The sequence below is a fragment of the Euprymna scolopes genome, chromosome 31 (genome assembly GCF_053919585.1).
Source record: "Euprymna scolopes isolate OS-2025 chromosome 31, ASM5391958v1, whole genome shotgun sequence".
NCBI classification, from domain to species: Eukaryota; Metazoa; Mollusca; class Cephalopoda; order Sepiida; family Sepiolidae; genus Euprymna; species Euprymna scolopes.
In genome coordinates, this window is record NC_136512.1 from 72,177,312 (window position 1) to 72,184,811 (window position 7,500).

Genomic DNA, 7,500 nt, shown 5'->3' on the forward strand with positions numbered 1-7,500 from the left:
CCCTCCCTGTAGAGAAGTGCCCAGTTGAGAGTGAAGGAATTAATGTTTTTGACCAATTTTTCAGTATTGGTAGTCCGAAAGGTCGAGCTTCAAAACGATATCGATCTCGTGAAAATCCGTCGCCTCTGTCTAATGTTTTAGGCATACATACATATATACATGATGATTGCAACGTCTTGTCAGACGAGAGCCACTCCCTCAGTCACTAAAAGTCCATGTGCCCGAATATGACTTTTTAGTCCTGCCAGCGACTTGCACACCCTCAAGCAGACATGACACTGAAAACGTTCATTGATTTGTATAAAACTAACAGCAGCTGAACCTGTATTATCGTGAGCTTTCATGTGATTAACAAAACCTGCCTTAGACAACAGAGCCCGATCACACACCTTACAGATCCAGAGATCTCCATGGTTGGGCGGCAAGGTTTGGCATTTCCTACATACTCTCTTAAGCTTCGCTCGGTCTATTTTGGCTGCTTCAAAGTGTTCTGCAAGCATACATACATACATACATACATACATACATACATACATACATACATACATACATACATGTAAACAAACAGGGGAGATTTATATTATAGATAATACAATTTTTAAAACTATTTTTGTTAGTGATCTTGTATCTAAATTTTTTCATATTTTATTTTCAAGATTATAAAAAAATCTTATACTAAAGTTTACACTATCATGCGTACAAGAAAAAATATTATAGACTTACATTTTACATTTTTATGAGAATTGTTATCATTAAAATCACATGAAATATTTTTTCAATTATATCACTTTTTACTAAATAAACAATGCCTAATTCAATGATAATATCGATGATTCGAAAAATCTTCCTCGGATTATGTTGATTTCATTAACACAGACTTTGGTGACTTTTTTTCGTAATGTTTATGAAATATTTTTTTTAACATTTACAATGCTTTATTTTTATATTAAAGCAACCAGAAAATCATGCTTCGTTTTTTTTTTTTAGTACTTAAAACTTTAACTTTAGCAAAGGTGTTTTGTTTACAAAAAAATAAATAAGTTTTAATTAAGATCTAAGAGAAATAATGTATTCATTATTGTTGATTAATTAATACTGAACATTTCATTAAAATTGGTTGATTTCCTGCATTTTGATGAATTTTTATATGAAGGGGAGGGTTAAAATGTTTTTGCATTTGAAGGATCGGCCTTCCATTTTGTGCGTACCTATCATTTATATAAGGAAATAAAGTAGTCCACCAATATAAGTTTTATTTAGTTTGGATTTGTTATTTCGGCGAATGACTATATTTTGTCATTTACCATCTTATGCACGTTTTGTAACTCATAACTATAAATATTATCTTTGGTTCATTTGCCTGCTCGTCAGAAACAATTAAATATTAGCAAAACCGACAAAATGCACCAAAAACAAATATATAGGTGTATATGTTTTGAATTTTCACTTCAATACTTCCATTTGTCTTATCTCTTACATTTTTAAAAGAAACCTTTTATTAAAAAACATGGAACTTCACTTCTCCATGCTCTGATGTTTTTGTTTCTTTTTCTGGAAGCTTTAATTTACCCTGAACATCTGTAATTCTGTTTATTCTCGTTCCTTAAGGATTACCAAGTGACTATCAATGAACTCATTTTGAAGTTATTCTGTTCTGGATGTTACCGTCTTATTCATTGAATTTGCACTGTATCGTTTTTCTATCCTTTTCCCGTTTTCTGCTTTTTTGATCATTTTGAATACTTTTAATATGTCACTAACTGTTTAATAATTTTATTGATGCAAGTATGATTAATTTCATATTTCTGTAGTTTCTTTCCATTTTATTTGTGTATTTTTCAAACCTCTTTCCTGTAGTCAGTAGGTGATAATTCTGGAGAGTATGGCGAATGAGGCGGAGTTTCGTGGTCCAATTCAACTTCTGCAGAGTCGGTTTAGAAACGCACGGTCGGGTATTGTCATGGAGAATTGGGTCATTTCTGTTGATTAATGCTGGGTGTTATTGTCGAAGTTTCTGGTGTATTTCATCCATTTTGTTAACAGTAATGGTTTCGCCTGCATATGAAAAAACTGTAATGGATGAGACCAGTCACATGACCTTTTTTGGTGCAACACTGGCTTCGGAAAATGTTGTAGAGCTTAGTTGGCGTCTAACCACTGAGCTGCGCGTCGTCGGTTGTCGTAATGAACCCATTATTTATCGCTAGTCACAACCCGGACAAGGAAACGGGTCGTTCTTGTTGCGTAAATGAAAAAGAAAGCGATGACACTCCATAATGGCGTTTCTTTTGGTTGTCCTGAGATACACGTTTATCAAGTTTTTTGTCTCTCAAGTGGTTGCTTCGACTTAGGCTCTTTATTGATCGCTGTCAAAATCTAATGGCTGGCCAGTGCGCTCATTATCTTCAATATTTTCGTCACCGCCACGGAATATCTTAAACCAGCATTGTGCTGTGCGTTCAATAATGCTTTATATCGCGAGCTGTTTCAGCAGCTTTTCAGCCTAGCTTGAATTAAAATAAGAAAAATTGTTTGAATTTGTTTTGTTTTTTTATTCTGAAAAGGATACATATCTGTTTTAAAACGATTGTAATTTAATCGATTAGATAGAGTGAAAAACGCTCTTTAAAATGGTATAGAAAATGGCATATGAAATAAAAGTATTATAACTAAAACTTATTCGACAATAAATCATTTGTAATCAAAATTAAAAATTCCGCAAGAACTTTCTCATCAACCTAGTTATATAAAATGTTTAGGTATTAAATATACTAATTTATTTCACGAATGGCGGTTTAACAGTACTTGAAATGTTCAAGTGAGACCCGTTCCATTAGATGTTATTTAAGCAAAACTGTCGAATGTAATGAGACACAGTGAAACAATTACTGCACTCCATGTTTCTCAAAAAAAAAAAAAATAAATAAATAAATAAAAAAAAAATAAATAAATAAATAAAAAAAAAAAAACAAACAAACTTCTTTACGTTCTATTTAATCTTACATTTCTCATAAATCCACATATTTATTTTCCTATGTTATTGCATTTCTGTTCCACATCAGGTTTTCTCAATTTTCATTTTATAACTAGCTGGTCTATATGGCGTCGACCGGGATCATAATTTCTGTAAGTTCTGATGTCGAAGAGAAAGTATAATAACAAACAGATTCCGCGAAGAAAATTCCCTTCCTAGAACTGCCCGTCCGTAGAACACTGTTCCGTCGGGCTGCTTCCCGGCCGACTACAATGTGTTCCTATTTACTATGCCTCCCCACGGGACAGAGTTAGACACCAGGGTCGTTTTTTAACGTGGAGAAAAGGAACAAAAATAAAAAAAAAATGTCTCAGTCGTGAAAGATTTCTCCTCCACTGATAGAGAACAAGAAATTGAAGTGCAGCATCTGAAGAACAGATACTACACTTTGAGGTATTTATTTGCTCCCCCACTGAGCAAATTAGGCACAAGGCCGATTTTTAAAGTGAAGAGTGAAGGGGAAATGAGGACCAACTTCCCGGGGAGTAGGGGAGCTGGATAGTGACAATTGGTATGAAGGGTTTCCCCTACATTGACCAAGGTTTTATATGTGGGAGCGATCCCACATATTGTCTTTGCTTGCAGGGTGTTTATTTGCTCCCCCACTGAGCAAATTAGGCACAAGGCCGATTTTTAATGTGAGGAGTGAAGGGGAAATGGGGACTAACTCCCCGGGGAGTAGGGGAGCTGGATAGTGACAATTGGTATGAAGGGTTGCCCCTACATTGACCAAGGTCTTATCTGTGGGGTCGCCCCCACATAGGGTCTTTGCTTGCAGTATCTGCCGGAACAGATGGTATTTATTTGCTCCCCCACCGAGCAAATTAGGCACAAGGCCGATTTTTAATGTGAGGAGTGAAGGGAGGGGGAAGGGAAAAAGGGGACCAGCTCCCGAGATGTGGGAAATGGGAGCTGGTTAAAGGTCAGGCATGTGGGGTTGCCCCCACATCTAGTCTTTGCTAGTCATAGCTAGTCATAGCCTGCAGTATCTGCCGGAACATATACTACACTTTGATCTTGCCCCGAAGGCCAAGTACGGTTAAGGCCGACTACAATATGTTAACCCTCAAGCCTCGTATAAAAAAAAAAAACTCTTGTGGAGCCGTCCACTTAAATAATCAAATTCTGCTCAAATTACGCCATTAACGATTACTATACTACCATCTAATATTTAATAATCCTTTTCCTCGAGTGGCCTTCGGGCCTTGATAAGTGGTGAATCCCTTGTATATATGTGTATATATATATATATATATATATATATATATATATATAAAATAATATAAAAAAATAATCGATTTATATTTACCATGTTTCCGTTATTTTCACACATTTTTTTTCAGTGGGGTCACCGCTTATCAAGGACCGAAGGCCACTCGAGTTTAAGGGTTACTGAGCGTAAGGAGGTTATTGAGACAACACCATATGTCCCGTAGTGGTGGATATTAAGTGGAATTTGATTATTTTAGGGGACGGCTTAATAAAACTTGTTTAGACTTAACTTGAAAACGACCGTGATGTAGTCAGTTGGAAAGCAGTCCCACGTAACACGTTGGCAGTTTTAAGAAAGGAACTTTGTTTTTATTTTTTTATATATTATATTTTTATAAATTGAGTTTTAGCAACATATAGACATCAGATATATATCTATATATTTTATATATTATATATTTTATTATTTATATATTTATATATTTTATATATTATATATTTTATTATTTATATTTTATATATTTATATATATATATTATTATTTATATTTGATATATTTATATATAGAGATCAGATTTTTAGATTTTTTAAATATTTTATATTTTTTATAAATTGAGTTTTAGGCACATATAAAGATCATATTTTTAGATTTTTTAAATATTTATATCTATATATTTTATATATTTATATATTTTATATGTGATATTTTTATATTTTACTATTTATGTCTTTATATTTATATATTTTTTATTTTATATTTTTAGATTTGGTATATATTTATATATAGAGATCAGATTTTTATATTTTTTTATTTTATATTTTTTATAATTTGAGTTTTAGGCACATATAGAGATCAGAGAAAATTGTGGACAGTGGTTGTACGTAGACAACTGTTTATTGTGAATGTTTTACAGTAGGGGCATAGATTAAAATTCAGTCTAACACCTGGTTTAAAAAGAACGATAGAGCAAAGAAAGATATGTAACGTCTTTTTCTGTTAGAGAGAGGCTGTAAGGAGAAGAAAAGAACATCGCCGACTAGATTTCGAAGCCAATTTTGTACCATATATGAAATGCTAAGGAGTCTTCTTTGGCATCTCATTTCTACTAGTGGGATCTTTCTTTGTATATCGTTTATTTTTTATAAAGTGCTTACCGCATATTAAAAGATGGTTACAGAAATGATATCGCCATTATAATAATGAGGATAATGATGGCCAGCTTTTATAGTGTGTCATGAGATAGAAAATATTTATTACCTAGAAACTTCGTGCTATATACTAGACTAAAAGTAAACAACGATTTTGGACTCAACGGAAGGAAATACAAATTATTTAAATAAACTTATTCTAAAAAAAAAAAAGCATATTGGTCCACCGATAAAAGAAGGGTGAGCCTGTAAAATCACCCTTATCCATTCGCCTGTTCGTCCGTTCGTCTGTTCGTCCGTTCGTACTTTTCTCAAAAACTACGCCTTGGAATTTTTTGAAATTTTACACAAACATTAAACATGATATGAGTAAAAAAAATAACAGAACGGATTTTCCGGGTAAAACTCCGGTTACCACCCCTAGAGTTGTCTTTCGGGTTAAAATGGCTAAAATTGTGCTTATTTAAAAAAAAAAATTAATGTCTTGAATTTTTATAAAACTTTCTGAAAAGGTGTCACTGATTTCTATATAATTTTGTTTGTCTATACTTTGCGATAACTCTTCGATGTGCCCCAAGGACTCTTTTATGGCTAATAAAAACACTCCATTTTTGGGATGTTATCATATTTGTCCAAAATTTTCTGTGTATGTTTATTTAGCAGTTTTGCATGGTGCTGAACTCAAATCTAAATATGTTAAGGCCTTGGGGACTTTTGGGGCTAAATGGGGGAGGGGGCAAATGATGGACTAAGTCATTTTTTTTTTTACTGCCTCGTTCACTGTGCACTAACGGGAGACCATGCATGCTTCACTTGTTTTTAATGGAAGTCGCTCCAGACAAGTCATGAAGCTACTTGATTTAGAAAGCTGAAACGGACGAAATATAATCGAGACCAATTCAGGAGAAGCATATTCACCTTAGAAAATATTTTTTTAAAAGCACGAAAAATGAAAACAGCTAAAACAAAAGGGAGCTTTTTTTAAAATTAAAATTGCTCCATACAAGGCATGAAGCCATTGTATGTAAGAAGCTAAGTTTACTCATTGAAGTGAAAAAAAAAGTCAACGATAAGTGTTATATGGCTTTAATTCCGACCATACAAACAGCAATTATTCTATAGTTTATGAAAAAAGAGTGTGGCTCATTGGTTATTATTAATTGGAAAATAAAAAAGGAAAAGTGATTTTAATCATGAAATTAAAAACTGACTAAAAGTGATATTAAAACTGAGAAATATAATTGCTAAAAAATTATGTTTGATGCAAAAAATAAAAAAAAGCAATTTTTCTCTAGTTTTAACAAGCATTAGGAACAAGACCGATAGCCATTATTTGCGTGCTCTCGTGTAATGACTGAATGCGTGAATGTAGGATTGACATGAAATTCTTAAAGATAAACTAAAATGACCGAAAAATGGACTGAAATGACTTAAATAAATAAAAAGTAAATGACTTATAATGAATTTAATGAACTTAAGGATGAATTGAATGACCTTAAGAATGACTTGAATGCTTAAACAATAACTCGAATCCTTCAAAAACAACTTGAATGATCTGGAGAATGACTTGAATGGCTTTGAGACTGACTGGTTGTAAAGTGGGTGATCATTTTACATGAAATTAATACAGAAAAGTGATTCCCCACTTTATATCACAAAGTTACAAACATAAGTACAGCATGTAGTAAGAACAGATACTACACTTTGATCTTGGCCAAAAGGCCAAGAAAAGGGTATTTATTTGCTCCCCCACCGAGCAAATAAGGCACAAGGCCGATTTTTTTATGTGAGGAGTGAAGGAGAAATGGGGACCAACTTCCCAGGAAGTAGGGGAGCTGGATAATTACAATTGGTATGAAGGGTTGCCCCTACATTGACCAAGGTCTTACATGTGGGGCTGCCCCCACATATGGTCTTTACTTGCAGTATCTGTCGGAACAGATACTACACTTTGAACCTATTTACAATGCCTTCCCACGGGACAGAGTTAGACACCAGGGTCGTTTTTTAACGTAGAGAAAAGGTACAAAAATAAAAAATTGTCTCAGTCGTGAAGGATCCCTCATCCACTGAAAGAGAACGAGAAATGGAAGTGTCGCATCTGA

At 33.6% G+C, this 7,500-nt stretch overlaps 1 protein-coding gene and 1 pseudogene across 6 annotated transcripts in view; both read right to left on the reverse strand.

Annotated features, from left to right (window-relative positions):
* LOC145255813 (SPARC-related modular calcium-binding protein 1-like) overlaps positions 1-7,500 on the reverse strand; it is a 369,590-nt gene that overhangs the window by 284,649 nt on the left and 77,441 nt on the right. The window lies entirely within an intron of this gene.
* Positions 6,993-7,130, reverse strand: LOC145255916 (U2 spliceosomal RNA; annotated as a pseudogene).